The 19,474-nt window shown below is 37.3% G+C and overlaps 2 long non-coding RNA genes across 13 annotated transcripts in view; one reads left to right on the top strand and one right to left on the bottom strand.

Moving 5' to 3' along the window:
- The window catches only part of LOC116442286, a 207,622-nt gene that overhangs the window by 173,244 nt on the left and 14,904 nt on the right, over nt 1–19,474 (bottom strand). The window lies entirely within an intron of this gene.
- On the top strand, nt 357–18,695 carry LOC116442287. Its single transcript, XR_004239490.1, has 3 exons — nt 357–367; nt 9,017–9,027; nt 18,515–18,695. It is a non-coding gene; the product is annotated as an uncharacterized LOC116442287 (long non-coding RNA).

Raw genomic sequence — 19,474 nt, 5'->3', positions numbered from 1 at the left:
ACAAATTAATGTTACACATTTGATACATCGAAAATATTTTTGAAGGTTTTAAATAAATATGAAAAATAAAACAGAATAAACAGGAAGCATAATGGAATTGTACAAACACATTATGTCAACAGTGGTAAAACGCTTAAGTGACTGAGTCAAATGCTTCAAAAGCTTCTAAGGGGTTAGAATGAAATGTCACAAGACAGTTACCCATCATATCCAAAACCCCTATTTTCATGAAGACCAACAGTCTTAATACCCAGCCAAAGATTAACAACTTAAGCACTTAGAACAAAACCCTTTAGCTGCTAGACCAACAAACCTCTATCTGGCCCTCCAAACAGTGTGAGCTAATCCAAGACTCTTTCAAGGTTTTGTCTATAATGTCAACCATGTTTAAATGTCAACCTGCATTTAGAATATGTTTCCCTTTCTGCAAAGTCAACGGATTTTTGGTCTCCTCTATAGTAAGACTCAATCAACTCAGCAGCACCTATTAACTAGTTAAGAGCTTCAAATTACATATACAAATACTTTTTTTCCCCCTTAAAACGATTCAAAAATACCTCTTTCCTGTTAATGCTCATGGTATTATGGTACATGGAACAACAAACAATTTCTACATTTGAGTTTTGGGCATTCATTGTCACTGCCAAGACACTTGCTAGCAAGAAATTTTTTCAAAAGATAGTCCACCTACAAATTTTCTGCCCTTCTGTGAAAAACAACAGATACTTCAAGCAACAGCAAAACACAAATTCAGGATGACTCATACAACAATACGTTCTCCCAGAGTTACCAAACAAAACATGTGAAGCAATTCTTAAAACATTCATTTCTCCTATTTTATTCCACCATCAAGGTTACAAGAATCAGTCATTCCATACAGTTCTGTGTATATGCCCCACCCATGGAAACACTGCAGGCCAGGTTGGTCATGGCTACGAGCAACCTAATCTCATTGAAGACGTGCCTGCTCATTGCAGATGGTTTGGACAAGTGACCTTCAAAGGTCCTTTACTCTATGATTTTGTAGTTCACAGAAAACAGAGATTGTGTGATATTGTAAAAACTGTGTTAACTTCTTAATCTATTGAGAGGCCTTTGCAGCATGCAAAAAGAATGAACTGTCATTTTGAGAACTTTTGAACATATGTAAATCAGAAAGCATTTTTTATTACTTTAAAAAAGGAAAGAAAAAGAGTAAAATGTGATATAATTAAAAAATCAAAATGTGCATAACAAAACGTGATGTTCTGTGTCTACATAGAATAGAAGGGAAGAAGTTTTGTTAAAAAATAAAATGTTTCTTTTTTTGAAATTATTGTATAACAGAATTAGTAGCTCAGAGTGTTAGGCAGTCTGATTCCCAATATCAAAAGGTTTGCCAAGCCTTTCTCCCCATAACAGATTTACCATTATTATGAAGACAAGGGTTTAAGATTACCAATGATGAAAATTATCTGACATGCAAATATTTAGCATCTATTCAATTTATTTGAACAATGTAATCTTTACTATCATTACTAAGAAAATTTCAAACAGAGGAATATTCCTTTCTTGTAACACTAAAGAAAAAGGAAAAAACAACTTTCATTTTATTCAACAGATTCATTACTACAGGTCATTCCCCTGAGAAATATTCTATACAATCACAAAGGATACTAAAATCTGAATCTTGCCTAAGTCAAGAAGAGTTGGAAGGGCTTCAGAATCAGCTTTAGCTCAACAGTGATTTCTACATCCAATTAAACAGTGGAATTGATGGACTCTGAGAATGCCATATGCTGCCCTCTGCTGAAAAGATGATCATTATGACTTGAGGTCTTACGGCTGGAAGGTCTGACAGACGGGAAAAATAAGTGGAGGGTCCTCTGATTTCAGGGATGTGGATAATTCCTTTAGGGAGAAAGGAAGATTAAATGCTCACCTGGGCAAAGAAAAATTTCACAGAACATATGGTGTATATATATATAAATTATCCTGACAAGAACATGAAGTCAGCAAATTGGTTATTAGAAATATAACCATTGAGGATTACATTGATTATATTCATAAAAGTCTTTAAAATGGCGACCTGTCAAGCAGTTTAGATCTAACATGTGACATAGTTTAAAGACATTATAATGTAATGAGGAGCGTCTTTCTGAGTGATTTTTTTTTACCCTGTTCCCTCTGTGGTTTCTGATTGGTGCACACATATTTCAAAGTTACTGTGAGAAATTTAGCAATTGTACCTCTGTTAGATAAATAATAAAATGTTTACAATCACTTTGAAATATTTTTAATTTTCACAGACTCTTACATATTAAAATGGATGGGGGAGAAAGAACAAGAACAAAAAAAGGAGATCTGGGCACTTATCTAATGCTTACAGTATCATTTGCTGCATTACTAAAAATATTTATATTAAAGAGGATTCTACTACATGACAACCAGGGAAAAATTGTTGATGGATCATCAGAAGCTATGTTTGGAATACTGTTGTGTTTGATCATCCATAGTGATACAGATTTTGTCAGACAAAATATTTATTTACACATATATATATATGCGCTCCAGCACCTGGAACATCTCCTCCTCCTTCTTGCTGTTGCCTCTACTGTTTCTCTCACTGTTTCACTGTTTTTTCTCCCTCTGGTATTTTGTGCCCTTTCTTAAATATGTTAGCATATTTGGGGGAGTTGCCAAACACAAGTTGTGTTGGTTTTGCATGGCCTGGTTCTTGGTAGTGGGGGGCCACAGATGTGGCTTCTGTGAGAAGCTACTAGAAGCTTCTGCCATGGCCAGCAAGATGGACATGCTGCTGGCCAAGGCTGGGCCAATTAGAGATGATGGTAACACCTCTGTGATAACATATTTAAGAAGAAACCAAAACAAAGTTTGGGGCCCAGTTTTAATTCCAGCCTGAGTCGGAATGACAAGTTGTGAGAAGAAAACAACATGCAGGCACCAAGGTCAGTGGAGAAGGAGGGGGAGGAGGTACTCCAGGTTCCAGAGCCGAGATGCCTCTGCAGGCTGTGGTGCAGACTGTGGTGAAGAAGGTTGTTACCCCTGCAGTCCATGGGGATCCACAGGGGATGCAAAGATCCACCCGCAGCCCGTGGGGGAGGTGCCCACGCTGGAGCGGGTGGATGCCTGGAGGAGGCTGTGGCCCAGTGGGAGACCCATGGAGAGAGAGGGAGGCCCTGCTCCCAGGCTGGAACAGCCTGTCCTTGAAGGACGGCACCCCGTGGAAGAGAGACCCACAAACAGCAGTTTGAGGGGTACTGCTGCCCGTGGGATGGATCCATGTTGCAAGAGTTTTGGGAAGGCTGTTGATCGTGAGATGGAGCCACATCAGAGAAATTCACAGAGAACAGTTTCCTGTGGGAAGGACCCCACAGTGCAGCAGGGGAAGGACTCTTCTCCCTGAGCAGCAAGAGAAACCACAGGTGATAAACTGACCAAAATCCCCACTCCCTGTCTTCCTGCGCTGTTAGTGGGAAGGAGGGAGGAGCTGGGTGGGGGGGGGGGGGGGGAGAAGGTGGTTTTAAGGGCTTCTTTTACTTCTCATTATCTTCCTCTGATTTTGTTAGTAATACATTTACTTAATATCTCTAAATTGAGCCTGTTTTGCCCTTGGAGTATTTTCTCCTGGTCCTTATCCCAACTCATGAACCCTTCATTAAATTTTCTCTCCTCTGCCCAGCTGTAGCAGGAGAGGGTGAGTGAGCAGCTTTTGTGTGTGCCTGGCTTTTGGCCAGTGTCAAACCACAACACTTGTCTGGATAGCTGAGTTTTGGCCAGCTGTGGGTCCGTTGGAGAGCTGTGTAGGAATACTTTGTCAGTTTTCACAGTAAAAATCATAGCATCTTCCTGGGACCTGTATTGCAATCTGTGCTGTTCAAAAAATTCATTAATTATGTGAAAGAAGGCTGGAAATCTACAGAGTTTACTTGCTTTTGATAGTAAACTAATGGTTGTTTCAAATATCACAATATCGTCTGACTATGGCAATTAAGAGGCAGAAAAAAATTCAATATAGACAGATATAAATTCACAGGCCAAATGAAAAATAATTCTGGCTTTACATACACAGTGACAGACTCTGAAGTATATACTCTCCAATAGCAAGACCTTTGGAGTTAGATCACTCTCTGGAAATATGAGGAATATGCTTAATAATAGTTAAAAGCAAAGAGAAAAATTATTATGATTATTATTATTGCCACAGAATACATAAATAGCACAGCTCCAATTTAAATAGAGTATATAAATCTGGTGGTCTTTTTACCACAAAAAGAATAAAATATAATTGGATAAGGTACAGGAAAGGACAAAGAATGGATCAAAGTTGACACAATTTCTATACAAAGAATGACCAGGATTCCTTAGCCTAGAAAAGAGATAGGGACATACCAAAGACCATATATTAAAACTGGCATTAAGAACGTGAAAAAAAAGCATATTTACTGTCTCTTCCAATAGAAGCAGTAGGAAAAAATAAGGGAAAATAGGTAACAGAAGATTCAAAACAAACAGAAGAAGATAATCCTTCAAATACATCCATAGAATCAGGGATGCTAAATTTCACTCAAAAATTATCAAAATATTCCTAGGGAAACAAAATTCTACCATGGGCTATGAAAATTAAAAATCTCTAAGAAAAATATCTCCCTAGTTCAAGAGATCTCTAAGCTCTGATTCCCAGACCAAGATCTGTACAACTTAGATCAAAAATGTACATATGAAATAGAGAACTTCGACTCAGTGGCTCAAACATAGATATTTCAGACACATAGGGTATCTGAGACCTGGGGCTAGCAGACATGAGACTAGAGGAAATCTGAGTCCTTCTGGAATGACAGCTGGAGGCTAGGGCATTTCAAATAGCACTAGACACTTCTATTTTGATTATTAAATCCTACCTTGTATATTGAAAGAAGTAGCTCAGGTTTACAGTCTCAAATGTCAGTTAAATGCATTTCCATTTGTAAGAGTTTGGTAGTCAGTAAACACACTTTTTATGTCAAAGTATGCTGTTGCTGCCCTAGTCAGTCAAAGAACCTCAGATAATTAACGTTTATTGTCTAAGCCCTGCTTATCAGCAAACTATAGCAGCTGATTTTTTATAACAATTACATCCAAACTACATCCATTTGCACTGTGTAACACTATACATATTTTTAAAGTCCTCTTAGCATTTAATATTATCCAAAGTTTATGTTAAGAACAGAGAAGTAGTTATTTATCACAGATGAACATTTCAACTTCAGCTACCAGAGTTACCTTGATAAATTAATACAATGCTGTTGCGATTGAACATCATACATTCAAAATAGACTTATATCCACCAATCCAGAAGTAATTCTGCCTCCCTGTACCTTTGACTAACAACACTATGGTATTTCATGAACATCCACTATTCTTTCCCAGGAAACTCCAGGCTCAATTGGTGCTCAGAAGGAATCTGCTCTGATAGAAAACCATGATTGTAAGTAGAATTTTTATTTCATTTGCTGCAGCACCTGGAAATTGTGTAATAAACAACTGCACAATTGGAAAGAAGGTATCATGATCAAAACAAGTGATAGCTTCCCTGGAAAACTTGGATTGTGTTCTCCTGCTGCATGCCTTAATAACATTGATAAGGCACTTAAACGGAGCCTTTCTGAGGCATCATTAATTGTGCCCACACATATCCCATTCCAGCTTATTCCTTAAATATCTTTTGCAAAAATGCTGATAACATAGCTGTAAATGTAATCCAGAGGAGTTCTGCTTTCAGCATATAGAAGTTAATATACAGCATATAATGTTAAGTACTCTGAAAAATTAGGTTCTAAGGTTTCTTTTTTTTCAATTTGTATATCCTGGATTATTTTACATGGATAAAACCACTTTCTTTCCTCCCTCATTTCTCTAGAAGATTTTAGAAATAAAATAATTAAGATTATGAAGACTCAGACATTGAGCAGCATGAAAATGCAGTAATTCAGACTTCGGAGCAAAAATGAGCAACACAGAAAGCCAAAGGTTACATGTCAAACAACAGGCCAACAAAGCTTAAATACAGTTGTAACTGAGACCTGTATTTAAGATCTACATGTTTAATCTCAATTGCACAGATTGCAGTCAGGGAGTAAGCACTAGAATTCACTTAACTGTCAGGGAGCAGAGTTCAAGAGTGTCTGGTCATGGAAAAAGTAGTGGATGGACACAAAAAGGAGTCTGGAAAGAGAATTCTGACAAAAAGGCAAAGGATGAGGAGAAGCCTAAGAGTAGCTGGGAAAAACTGGAAAAAAGAAGCCACAAGTAGAAATGAAATAAGCACTCGTATTTTAGTACCTGTACTAGATCAGAAAGCCTCTGCCACATGGAGAGGAGGGAGGAAAATTTGCTAAGATGTTAGCAAAAGGTGAGACTGGACATGGCTATGAATGAGACTGAAAACTGTGAGAAGTCTTTGGAGTAAGAACTAGAGTGGCTATGTAAGAAATGTGGAACTGTGTATGCAAAGCAGAAAGGAGATTTGTCTAAGTGGATACGCAGGCAAATTAAACTCTTGGAGTTCTCATCTCTCAGTTTCAGCTTCTCAGCCTAAAGCTACATTCCAAAAAGTCTTTTTCACAATTACTTTCAACTTTATCCTCCAGTTTCCATTCAGTTTTTCTCTCAATCTTTTAAGACTCAGCAGACGTGTTGTTTTCAACCTCAAGCCAATCCAAGCACCAGCAGCCAGGCCAGGGCTCACAGCAGCCCAGCTGAAAAAAATTGCATTGCAAATCACAGTGCTGATGCCTCATTGCTATTCTGGCTCAGAACTGCTCTAAGAAAGAAATTTATTCTGAGTCAGAACCAGTTCAGTAGGAATGGCCCAAGCGCTAACTGATGAGAACTGCACGTCTGCAGTGGATGCATAAGCTCTTATTAGATGTAGGAGATGCAAAGGGGAGAAATATATTCAGTTGCCATCTCTTCCAATTACAAACTATGAAAGTATAGAGCATGCTCAGTGATTATGATAGAGTATTAGAAATTAAGTTCCAGGAAGTCCCTGCTGATTATACATACCCTGAGCACAGAAACCCCAGTTTTTCAAAAGATAATAAATCGTGAAAGAAGGCAATGGGGAAGGGAGAACCAGGAGTGGAAGCTTTGGGTAGAGACTTCTGCAACTGGTCAACCAAGTCATACTCCTGATATAGCAGCTAGTCCCATGTCAAATAAGAGCCACAAAGTATTTAAATTAAAAATAGCTCTTTTTTTCTCTTCCCCCCCCCCCCCCTTTTTAGTTTCTTTTTTTTAAAATGACTGGGCCTTTTTTGCTGTAATGACCATAACAAACTGCTGAGGCAGACACCAGCATGAAAATTTTTGCATCCATTTTTTAAACTTAGGCAAGTATTAAACAAATTAAAATGGGCCTGTAATACTACTGATCCTATATCCATAGCTGTCACACTCTTCCTTGGGAAATACTGTTCCTTTGCAAAGACCAAACTATTTGTAAATGGCATATGATTCTGTCTTTTAGAAAGAAAATATTTTAGAAACATTTTGCCACATGATACATAATAACTTTATTTTAAATGCCATCCATTTTTTAAGTTCACTTCAATGCCTGTCTGTAATATTGGCATAAGCTACAATGAAGATCACAGAGATGGTGCATTTGTACCGCAAAATAAGTTTAAAAGTAATTTAATCATATTCTAAAAATTAAGGTCTACCTTTTGAAAAATTCTTAAATATCCACTACTCACCAAAAGAAAAAAAACACAAATGTGAGATTTTTTTTTTTCAAGAAATACGGAATTCTTTTTTTTAAATGGTAATTAGCAAAACTGGAAAAAAATTGCATCATCATTGTCTTGGTGGTCAAGAGGTTCCATTGAGAGGTCAGTGATTCTTTGCTCTAGTTAAGAAATGAAAGAAGATACTCTGAAGTACACTGCTGAACTCATGCCTCTACTCAGCTTTACATGAAATACACATTCATGCTGGCAGACAGAAAAAATCACTTTCTGTCTACGTAGTAAAAGTATTCTCATGGAGAGTAGGAAAAGTAAATTTGTCTTTTCTGACACAAAGGAAGAAAGTGCACTAAGATCTCCCACATCTGAGCTAAACATTCTAGCATGTGCACTCTCACACAAAATGGATAGGCAACACAACTATCATATATATCATCAGTCAGTCCTTCTCCCTTCTTTTTCATTTTTTCCACTTTTCCTGAAGGCTGCTGTTTGGTTAAGTCCATCCCAAACTGTGATTTGCTTTAAGTAAACCAAACGCTGAGACCTAGACTGCATTTAGGAAAAGAAAAAATGAGGTAGGTCTCTGATTTTTTAAAAGAAAGCTTCTCCCAGAATAAGTAGCCTAAAAAAGACTTAGCATCACGGAAGAATGCAACAACGTATGATTTAGTGTCACTAGAGGTGACAACAGAGCTGTAAACTACAAACACCTAAAAGCTTACAATCCAAGCTGTCAAGCAAAGAACTCCCTGCAGGTTTAGACCATCTGGATAGCTCCAAACTTTTCTTAATCTCATTCAAAAAAGAACATGAACATGGATGTATAAACAGTGGAATCTTAAACAGGAATGGAGACACAACTTACATCAACTACTTAGGTATTCAAATAACACAGCCGATTTCTGCATCCACAAGTCAAATATAACATCAGTAAGTAGCTAAGTATTCACTATGTAACCACCAAAGTACTCAAAAACATGACCTAAAGTAGAATCAAGAAATTTCACCTCCTTAGTATAATGGATAGCTATATTACAGTCTATAAATATATACACAGGAAGACAAAATTCATTTCAGTCTCACAGACAGAAGCATAACAAGACCCAGGGGCTACAAACTGAAGACAGACAAACTTAGAATTAACATCTTAATTACCAATGATGAGTACCTCATTGAAAATTGTGATAGACACTCATCCTTGAAGTACGCTTTTTAAAAAGAAAGGTAGAGGGGTTTTTTATCTTTAGAGAGACATGACCTAGTTCAAATGGGAAGAAACTAAGACAGCCATGAGGTCTCTGTTGTACAGTATGCCAGGCTAGATGATCACAGTCCTCCCTTCTGGCTTTTTAATCCATGAAACTGTGTACATTTCCATTTCAATGAAACTGCATCTTTCAATGAGCATTTTTTAAAGGAACAGCTTTCCAGTGAGCTCTAGTTATGCCTTGAAGGCATAGCACTCTTTTGGTGGAGGCTTGTGAAAAACTTCTGGATAGCACAATATGGTGTTACTCTGAATGGAGGAAGCATTCAGTCCTTTCTGAGGCAGAGCTGGGACTAAGTACAGAACACAGCAGAATCTGCTTTAACATATTAATTTGAAAATTAACTCTTTGCAGCATCACACTGAATCAGCTTAAGCGCTCAGTTCCACCATCATTTAATGAATTCAGCAATCACTTGGCATACCCTAATTTTTCGGTGGTGTTTACCAAATACTTTCTCTTAAATCACCATAGAATGGGGGGGGTCTAATGTAAAAGCGTTAACTCTGGAACACATTTGGATCAGGACTTCTGATTTAATTTCTTCAAAAAGGAATTCTATTTTTGTGCATCAAACTACATGGAAACCTGGACCAGAAAAAGACAAATGGATAACGTTGGGCAATTCACATAGAATATTTCTTATTGCACCAAGACAAATCACTAGGGCAGACACTACCTTCAGAGATGCTCTGGTTATGGCAATCTAATCAGTTCATTATTTTCCATCTGAGTTAAACCATTGCTTTATAATATTAGATAGTAAAAGAATTTTTTAAATTCACCTTTTGGAGTTCTGAAGTCACTTATTTTGACAGTTAGCAATAAATTTAAACTAATCTGTTTTCAGTACAAAGCACAGAATGTTACTTATTCATATCTATTTCATTTTCTTACAGCAGTTTCTGTTTCATTAATATGTTCTTGTGATTTTTATTATTTCATTTCAGATGTGTAAGGAATCAGACAAAAAAATAAAAAAAATTAAGATAATTCTGACCATTGACACACAGAAGTAAAACTCTAGATCCTTTACATGAAATTAATTTTTTCTGCAGGTAATACAACGAAGTGCATAAACCTTCAAGTTCAATGACATAATAGCAGCTTAAATGCAGTTACCCAATAAACATAGTGTATAAAGACTTAAAACGCAAGCATATCTTACAGGTAGAAAGGATAATCAGAATAGTTTACTACCTTCTGAAAAGATCTCATCATTTTGTGATTCAATCTCTGACTGCAGTTTGTATGTGTGCATGCACTATAATCACATTTAACCTTGAGAAAATCCTGCATCTGTTACATGCTTTCAGCAGGGGGTCCTTGCACTCGTAAATCTGAAAACCACATCTGACTTTATACTTCCTGTGATGCTAACAACGGCTCATGCAATTATTTGTCTGCTTTTAGCTTAGTGTTTGTGAATAACTTCTTATTCCAGCTATTAGTTGTTATCTTTTTATTAATATTTTTCATCATCATGTCTGTAGAGGTCACTGTGATAGAAAGGGCAAATCATATAGAAAATATCTGTAAGTCATGAATAAAGAGTTTGAAAATAACGCTGTTTCTTTTTCACTGTTTTATCCACAATGTTACCTCTCACAGTCTGACCTCAAATGTGTAACAATACCTGATGAGAGCATAAGAATAGCAACAACCACATGTTTCTCCATAATTGCTGTTTGTCAGTCATTTCTTCAGCATTAACAACATTCCAGACAACTCAAGGTCAACCATATCTTATGCTAAGGAAAAAGCCCCTTCTTATCAAAAGAAATGGGCAAGCCAACAAAATCCATCGCCAGCTTCCAGATGAGTGCTTCATTCTGGCTCAGTTTTGTGCCCATAACTAAGGAAAGCAAAGCCATTGAGTAAATTCTGCCAGTATAAAATGGCAATCAAAGCAACTGAAAATATTGCTAATAGTATTTTCCCCTTTATACATCAACTCTGTGTTTTATTAGTCCCCTGGGATGACCTTCTTTATAAATCTGACCTTGAAAGAGTTCTAGAGGATATTGATACGAAGACAATTCTCTAACAATTTCTAGAGTGTATTAAAAAGTATAAAATTACATATAAAATTACGTGTCACCAATTTTCCACCTTCAATCTTACTAAATTTACCATTGAAACTGATAAGAAATATCAACCTAAAAATAAATTAAATAACATGGTGTTACAGATTTGATTAAGACCCTTACTAGGCCCACAAGGATTGAAGAATTTAGTTAAGTATTGTCTTAGAATCTGAGTCACATGCAAAAGAAACAGAAAGAGCATTAAACCAATTTATAGAGAGTTTTGCAAAAACTCTCTCAAAAAAAGTAGCCATATATCACCAACTACAAAAATAATGTATCTTAGGGATGTAAATAGGAATTACTGTTTGCCATTTTCACCAACTGCTAGATAAAAGGGTAGGAAAGGAAGTATTCTACAGTTTGATTTCTCTTACTCTTAAATCGAAGAGATTTTATTCATTCTACATAATTAGACATTTTAGCAACAAAAAAAATAGTTCTCAAGTTTTTGTAAAAAATTAAAACAAACCCATGAAAGAGCTATCAGCTCAGGTTAGAAAGCATAAAAAGAATATTGCTTTATTCAAAGATACAAATGCCATTCTAAAAAAGCTTTAGATTCTTTTTCATTAGAAAATTACTTTCAAATTTAATACTGGACTATTCATCCTTTCTGTGGAGTACTAAAGGACAAGATTAATGTATTCCAATCTTTTGATGGAAGATTTTTAAAGAAAGATTTAGAAGGGTCTAATGCCATGAAGCACTTGGCAAGAACACCAGCTGACCTTATGCACCAATTGTTTCATTTCTTTTGGCACTGAAACTGTTTTTCTTCAGCTCCACAATATGACCCCTGTTTCACTGCCAAAGCAGACCTTGACATTAAGAAAAGAAGTTCTGGTGGCAGCAGATTTTAGGGCATCAAAAATGGCAGACTTAACATCATCAGTCTCATGAGAACACTGCAGTATGCTGATGGAATTTCCCCCAAAAAAATTGTTCGATATCAGCCCATGGTTGCTCCTAAAAATTGTGCCATTTGCTTTTCTGTTGCAACACCATTCAGATTGATAAATTCTAAAATTTGCAAAAACATATCTGGGTTTTTTCCTAGCTGAAGAACTATTGGTAACAAAGATGCATGTCTCAAGAGGCAGACATCAACTAATGACGCCTGACAGCATGCTAAACACACTATTATAAGCAACCTATGAAGTTTTACAGAGATTAAGTGATAAGTGCTACAAGCTCTGCTCAGCCCAAGTTCCAGGTTTAGAATTATGATGTGCATTAACCAAATTTGTTTGGACTCCATACAACAGGTTTTAAGCCTTGTCATGATAATAATTCAGTGTATAATTAAATGTCGGATTAATTCTTAGCTCAGTCTCTTCCACGTATTTAAAAAAAAAAAAAGACAGTCTGATGACAGAACATCTAGGTGTAAAGGTATCATTATAATTAAATCATATAGCACAATAAATGTGTAACATATAAAATATGTTGTTTTAGTTATTGTAAAGTGACAGTATACCTACAGAATCCCAATGTTTAGAGCTATTTGACTGACCATGTAATCACTGACGGTCTCAGTGTTATGTGTAAGCAAATACAAAACACAAAATAGGAAGGATCAAAAAGATGACAAGACAAACCAAAGAGAAAAAAGACTTGGAGACAACAAAGACTAAAACAACATTACCTCTAAAATTTCTTGCTTGTATTGAATTTAATGATTTGAAGTTTTGTATATCTACACAGTACTCAGGGAAATATATGCCTATAACTCTACATATTTTGACTGTATCTCATCTTCCTGACACTCTTCTGTTTAGTTATCCAGCTCACTGCGAACACATGCTTAATTTTAATGTGTGTGTAGCTCAAATGAAGTCACAATGAATGAGGTGTTTGGTATATGGGTGTCTTTAATATGTAGCCTCTCTAAAGGAATCATCATTTCATATCTTTAAATAAACATCTCCTCGAGTAAAGTCGTGATTTAGTGTGGGACATTCAGGCAATTATAAGGTTATATCCAATAATTTAACAAACTAAACAACAAAAGTAGTATGCTTATATTGTATAATACTGTTAATCGGTATTATAAAAATATCTTCTCTAAAGAACAATTATTAGATTTTTAAACCCTTTCTAAACAGGAAAAAAATATTATCCAAGATATTTGGTTGTTAGATTTCTGTTGAAATTCCATTAGAAAATTCATTCACTGTACTTAATGTAATGCAGCTATTCCAGAATAAGAGGAGGTACTTGCTCAGCAGGGTGCTGATACTGCAAAGAGAATACAGATTTCTCTACATTATCTTTTCCACCATTCTTTAGAAGCACATAATACAACTACCTGGCAGCATACATACTCTATTCAATATTTTGAATAGGAAGAATAGAAAAGTTATGCAACTCCAAAAGTGTGATCAAGTCATGTGATGCAGGGGGTGTATTGCACCGGTAAGTGGTAATAATTCTGTTTTCCCAAAATTTCCTTTTTAATTTTTTCAGCACAGCATGGATGTTCCAGAATTCTTTCCTTGTCTGCCCCTTCACAATTACACACAGCACACCTAAAAGTGTAGGATTAAATCTTTCATCTTCAAACGTTTTGCCTTTACAAATTTATTCTACAGCTAGGCTGAAGCCATATGAGAGACATGTTGTCTTCTATGTCAGCTGGGCACCAACAAAGAAGTCAACAATGAATTAAGTACTCATGCTTTTATTCATGATTGCAAGCTACACTGATTTATAGCAATGATTAAATAATGTTGATTTTATGGAAAATATGCATTGGAACTAAACTGCACACTTAATTTTTTCTGGAACAAATCTGACCAGAAGTTTGAAGCAGACTTACTGCTTTTACAGGAGTCTTTTCAAAGTGGATGTGAAGAACTTCTCCTCTCAGCAATGCTTAGCTAAGATGGTAAGTAAAGAACGAACACACCTTGGAATACATTCCATCAAACTTTTGGTATGCATGAGACTGGAGCTTGTTTTCCTCTGCTTATTTACTCCAAAGGAAACCATTAGAAGACATGTCTTCTATAAGTTAATACCGCATTACTTCACTATAAAACACACGTTACAATGCCCTTTATCGCCAGTGTTTGTTATCCAAGACTATTAGGGATATATGATCAGAAATAGTGAGTTTAATGTAACCTGTATTAACTTTAGCTGAATTTACAGGATCACAGAATTTCTGAGCTTGAAAGGGACTTCTGGAGGTCATCTGGTCCAACGCCCCAGCTCGAGCAGGGCCATCTGTTCTTCTACTGCAGTCATGCAATCATCCCACCACATCTCAATAATCCCAACAAGATAATATCCCTGAAACTGCATATAAATCTCTTATTTTCCTCATATTTATTCTCCACACTAGTGTACAGACCATCGTAGAGGTGTGCTACCACGATGATTTATCAGAAAAGGTCTGGGTTGTTGTTTTTTTCAATAATGGCACTTTTCTATAAGCCACTTCCTTGTTTACACACAAATGCTTGAAATGCCCCCACTTTAGCCTTGTTTTGTTGATTTTGTGCTCCCTTTCATTTACATCATGCCAAGCTTTTTGCTGTCAGCCATGACCATCACTCTCTCACAGGGCTGGTGGTAACACTCTTGCCTTTGTTGACATAGGGATTTGAAAGCCCTAATTATCAGGTCAAACATTCTGCTGGCAAACACACCATTGGCCTGCTCATGGGGGTGGATTCCAATCTCTTCCAAGCAGGTGTTAATCTTCAAGCAGGGTCCCACAGTCATAGAAACCCAATCTTGGTTACTGTCAATAGCTCCATAACCAAACCCTGATGTGCAATATCCTTAGCCCTCCCTTTCCTTGCAAGATTGAGAACAAGTGCTGGGCCCCCACATTGCTGACTATTGCCTCCAGAGCTCTGCAGTCAGTTTTGATACTCTCCAGGTTGCCTCCAGCAGTATCATTGGTACCCACATGGAAGAACAGCAGGAGGCAACAGTCACAGGTCTGGACAAGCTTTGGCAACACAGTCCCAGATCCAGATCTCAGGCAAGCAGAAAACCTCTAGGCAACAGGCTGGGTTGGCAAATGGTTACCTCCAGCCCCCACTGCATGAAGTCTCCTACTTCTATCACTCCTCATTTCCTCCCATCAGTCTTGCATAGCTCAGAGTCAGCTGGCCCAGATGCTTTGCTGGAAAGTACATCTGGATCCTCATCAACTTTGAAGAATCTCTTTTTTCCTCCTGCCAAAGCCTGTTTTCTGTTGCTGGATATCCAGTGTGCAACCACATTCTTAACTCCAGAACTAACAGTTCCAACTTTCCAGATACTGGTTAGTTAATCTCCTATAGAAGGCACAAAATCATGAATTTTTCTTTCAGAGAAACTACATCACAGATTATGCACAGGGAATATATTTAATTTTTGAACATTGTTGATTAACAGGGTGTTATAAGGACAGTTCCTGTATTATATTGGTACTCTCAGAGTTACGTGATTTATTATTTCTATGAAAGGGCTTTGGTTACCAGACAAGCATTTATTACAAGGGTGCAAAAATATCTGAAATAAACAAAATACTTTTTGTATATCCAATATTGCAAACTTCATTTTCTATAGTGAGTATTCCAAAGAATTAATGTTTGATATATGAGACAATTAGACAAAAAGAACCATTCCATTTACTTTATAATAAATATATTTTATTCAAAGTGCCCTTGAAAGCAATTATACACATCCTGAGTGTTCCTTCCTACGTACTCTCTAATCCTTGCCAATGAAATTAGTCTTTATTGATTTCCTAGCTCACTAACAAAAATGTCAAAATAGAAGAGATAAATGAAAATAGTACTGACCTCAGTTCCTCAGTTTTGTCCTTTTTGTTCCTCTTTACATATATGACAACTTTATTCATAAAGTCACTTTTTGTGCCTTTTTTGTTTTTTCATTTGTTCCAGTCTCTCTAACACAGTATTGAAGCACATCAGGATCTCACGACTGTTTTTAGTATTACCTGCTGAGGATTACCTTTTGTTAGTTTAATGCATTTCATTACTGCGCAGACCTGTGTGGAACTATCTTGCAAATTTTAGGTTCATCTCCATCACATGTACATTCCACTTTTCAGGAGACAATAGCATGCGTAGTCTGTATGGCAGTCATCTCTCCCAAAGCCAGACAGAAAAATGAATAATGATTTCTAGAAGTAGTCTGGCTATAGCAATACTGAACTTTTTATGGCTTCCCTTGATGTGGGATGTCAAAAAAAGTTTTAAATTTAGGAACTCCTGTCATTGATTAGCATAATAAAGCTATAAGCAGTAGAATGAGACTGAATCACAGAATCATTGACTTGTTTGGTTTGGAAAGGACCCTTAAAGATCATCTAGTCCACCCTGCAATGAACAGGGACACCTTCAACTAGATCAGGTTGCTCAGAGCCCTGTCCAACAGGACCTTGAATGTCTCCAGGGATGGAGCATGTACCATCTCTCTGGGCAATCACCCTCACCCTAGTGTTTCACCATGCTCATTTTAAAAATCTTCTTCCTTGTATCTAGTCTAAATTACCTTCTCAGTTTAAAACCATTTTACTTTGTCCTATTGCAACAGGCACTGTAAAATATTTCTCCTCATCTTTCTTGTAGGCTCCCTTTAAGTAGTGGAAGGGAGTAGAAGGTCTCCTGACAGTCTTCCAGACTGAACAAACCAAATTTTCCTAGCCTTTCCTCATAGGAGACGTGCTCCATCCCTCTGATCAAACTTGGTGGCCCCCTTCAGAGCCTGCTTCAAGAGATCTGTGTCTTTCCTGTGCTGAGGTCACCAGAGCTGGACACAGGTGGGTTCTCACCAGAGTGGAGGGGCAGGATCCCCTCCCTCACCCTGCTGGCCATGCTGCTTTGGATGCAGCCCAGGATACAATTGGCTGTCTGGGCTGCAGGTGCACATTGTCAACTCATGTCCAGCCTCTTATCCACCAGCACCCCCAAATCCTTCTTGGCAAGGCTCCTCTTGATCTGTTCATCCTCCAGCCTGTATTGATATTGGGGGCTGCCCCGACCCAGGTGCAGCACTTGGCCTGATTGAACCCCATGATATTCCCATGGGCCCACTCCTCAAGTTTGTCCAGGTCCCTCTGGATGGCATCCCATCCTTCAGGCACGTCAGAAGTACCACACAGCTTGGTGTCAACTGCAGACTTGCCGAGGGTGTACTCAATCCCATTGTCTGTGTCACTGATGAAGACATTCCGTAGCACTGGCCCCAATACATACCCCTGAGGGACACCACTTGTCACCAATGTCCACCAGGACATGGAGTCATTGACCACTTTGCATTGCTCTTGCACTTTGTCATGTCCCAATGTTGGGACTCAAACTCCTTCATCTGCTGCCAACTCTCTTTTAATTGCACAGCTGAAGGGACAAAACCCCCCCAAAAAACCCAACCAAAAATGAAACAAACTCCATTTCATATTCTTATTTTCCTTAAGTTCTTCTAAGAAAATCTGTCATTTGCTTCAGTTGCACTCTTTTGTTTGCTCACAATTTTATGAATTTTAGAGATATAGATAAAATATTCGAGGAAGTTTAGAAGATCTTTCAATATAGCCTCTTTGGAACACTCCCTCTCTTTCATAACTTTTTAGCAATTACAGATTGGCTCCTCTGATTTTTTTTAATTTAGAGTATTCTCCACTGATCAAGAAACTCATGAGATTACTTTAGATTTTACTTGTAGGTCATACAGCTATTAATTAGATAAGAAGAACTATCTTGTAAAATATTCTTGAATTACTTCATTTTTATTAGAATTATTAATTTTGCAAAATTATCTTGGAGTGCCCACATCTGATAATGTAGAAATAAGTGCAGATAACAATAGGAAAAATAAGTGCCATTATACTACAAATTATAATCCTGTATTTGAAAATTCTTCTGATTTTTGGTCACCTGAACACACACACAAAAAAAAAAGGTAAAAAAAGAGCAATTAAATGACTGAACATAAGTGTAAAAAGTCTTAATTACTTATCTATTATATAATTACAATGACATTGAAAGGGATCAGAGCTCTCTACAGAAAAATAATGTAACCAACCATACACAAACACATACACATACCCACAAATATGTATCCTTACCCTATATTCCTTCATATATGTACATTTGGAAAAAAATTGGTCCTGCTACTTTTCCCCAAGACCATAGCAATAAGTCTAGGTTGGTCCCCAGAATCCCTACAACAAACAACTTTCAAGTTGCTCTTTAAACTATTTCTCCTTCATGTACTACATTTTTGCCAATGCTGTATCAAATACAGCAACTTTGTACTTAAAGTACTTACGTAAATTTCACAGAAAAATAGCTAAGCACCTTCAAGAAGAAACCCCAGGAACTACTACATCCACTCTCAAGTCTGTTCCAGCTGTTATGCTATTAAGACAACTTAGAATTTAACAAGCTATACTTTACAGAATCACAGCATGGGTGAGGTTGGAAGGTATCACAGCGGGTCATGTGGTCCAGCCTGCCTGCCCAAGCAGGGTCATCCCAGAGCACATGGCACAGGATTGTGCCCAGACAGTTCTTGAATATCTCCAATGAGGGAGACTCCACAACCTCTCCAAGCAATCTGTTGCAGTGCTCAGTCACTTGCACAGTAAAGATGTTCTTCCTCCTTCAGACGTCAGATGTCCTTCCTATTCAGACGGAATTCCCTGAGCATGTTTCTGCCCACTGGTTGGTTGTCCACCAGCCTGCAAGTCCTTCTCTGCAGAGCTGCTTTCCAGCAGGTCAGCCCCCAGCCTATGCTGGCACCTGGGGGTTATTCTTCCCCAGGTGCAGCATGCTGCACTACTTTTCTACAGATTACCTTGTCTGGACTTGCAGAACCATGTCCCAAATATGTGCTAATGACAGTCGAGGATGAAATCTCAAATTGGATTTGAATATTTCCCCTTAGTACAAAATTTGTACACTTTCTTTTTTCTCCCTGCTGTTCCTTTCGATACAAAAAACCCCAGACTTTGACAGACTAAAGGTGGTTATTTTTTTCTAAGTGTTGAAGCATTTGAAACAGGTAAAATCCCAATACACATTAAAAAATGTATTTATTTTACTTTCCAGTACATTTGATTTTCAAGCCCACCCCAAGAAGCCGGGATAGAAGAGCTAGAAAAAAAGGCACTTGAAGATCAAAAAGAGTAACTGTGGCAAGTATACAACCTGAAGATTTCTTAAGTCATACCATCAAAATTATTTCTAAAAAATAACTGGAAAAGTTAAAAGGCATAAGATGGAAATAATGGAAAGCTTAAATTTCAATACATAAAATAGAAACTCCAATACACTTAGTTTTTAAAAAGCAGTGAAAAAGAAGAGAGTAAGACCACTTAATGGTTTCAAAAAAAAACCCCATCCATCAATCACTTTCA

The sequence above is a fragment of the Corvus moneduloides genome, chromosome 3 (assembly GCF_009650955.1).
Source record: "Corvus moneduloides isolate bCorMon1 chromosome 3, bCorMon1.pri, whole genome shotgun sequence".
Taxonomy (NCBI): domain Eukaryota; kingdom Metazoa; phylum Chordata; class Aves; order Passeriformes; family Corvidae; genus Corvus; species Corvus moneduloides.
Note: the sequence above shows the minus strand (reverse complement) of the source record. Positions and strands in the feature narration are given on the sequence as shown.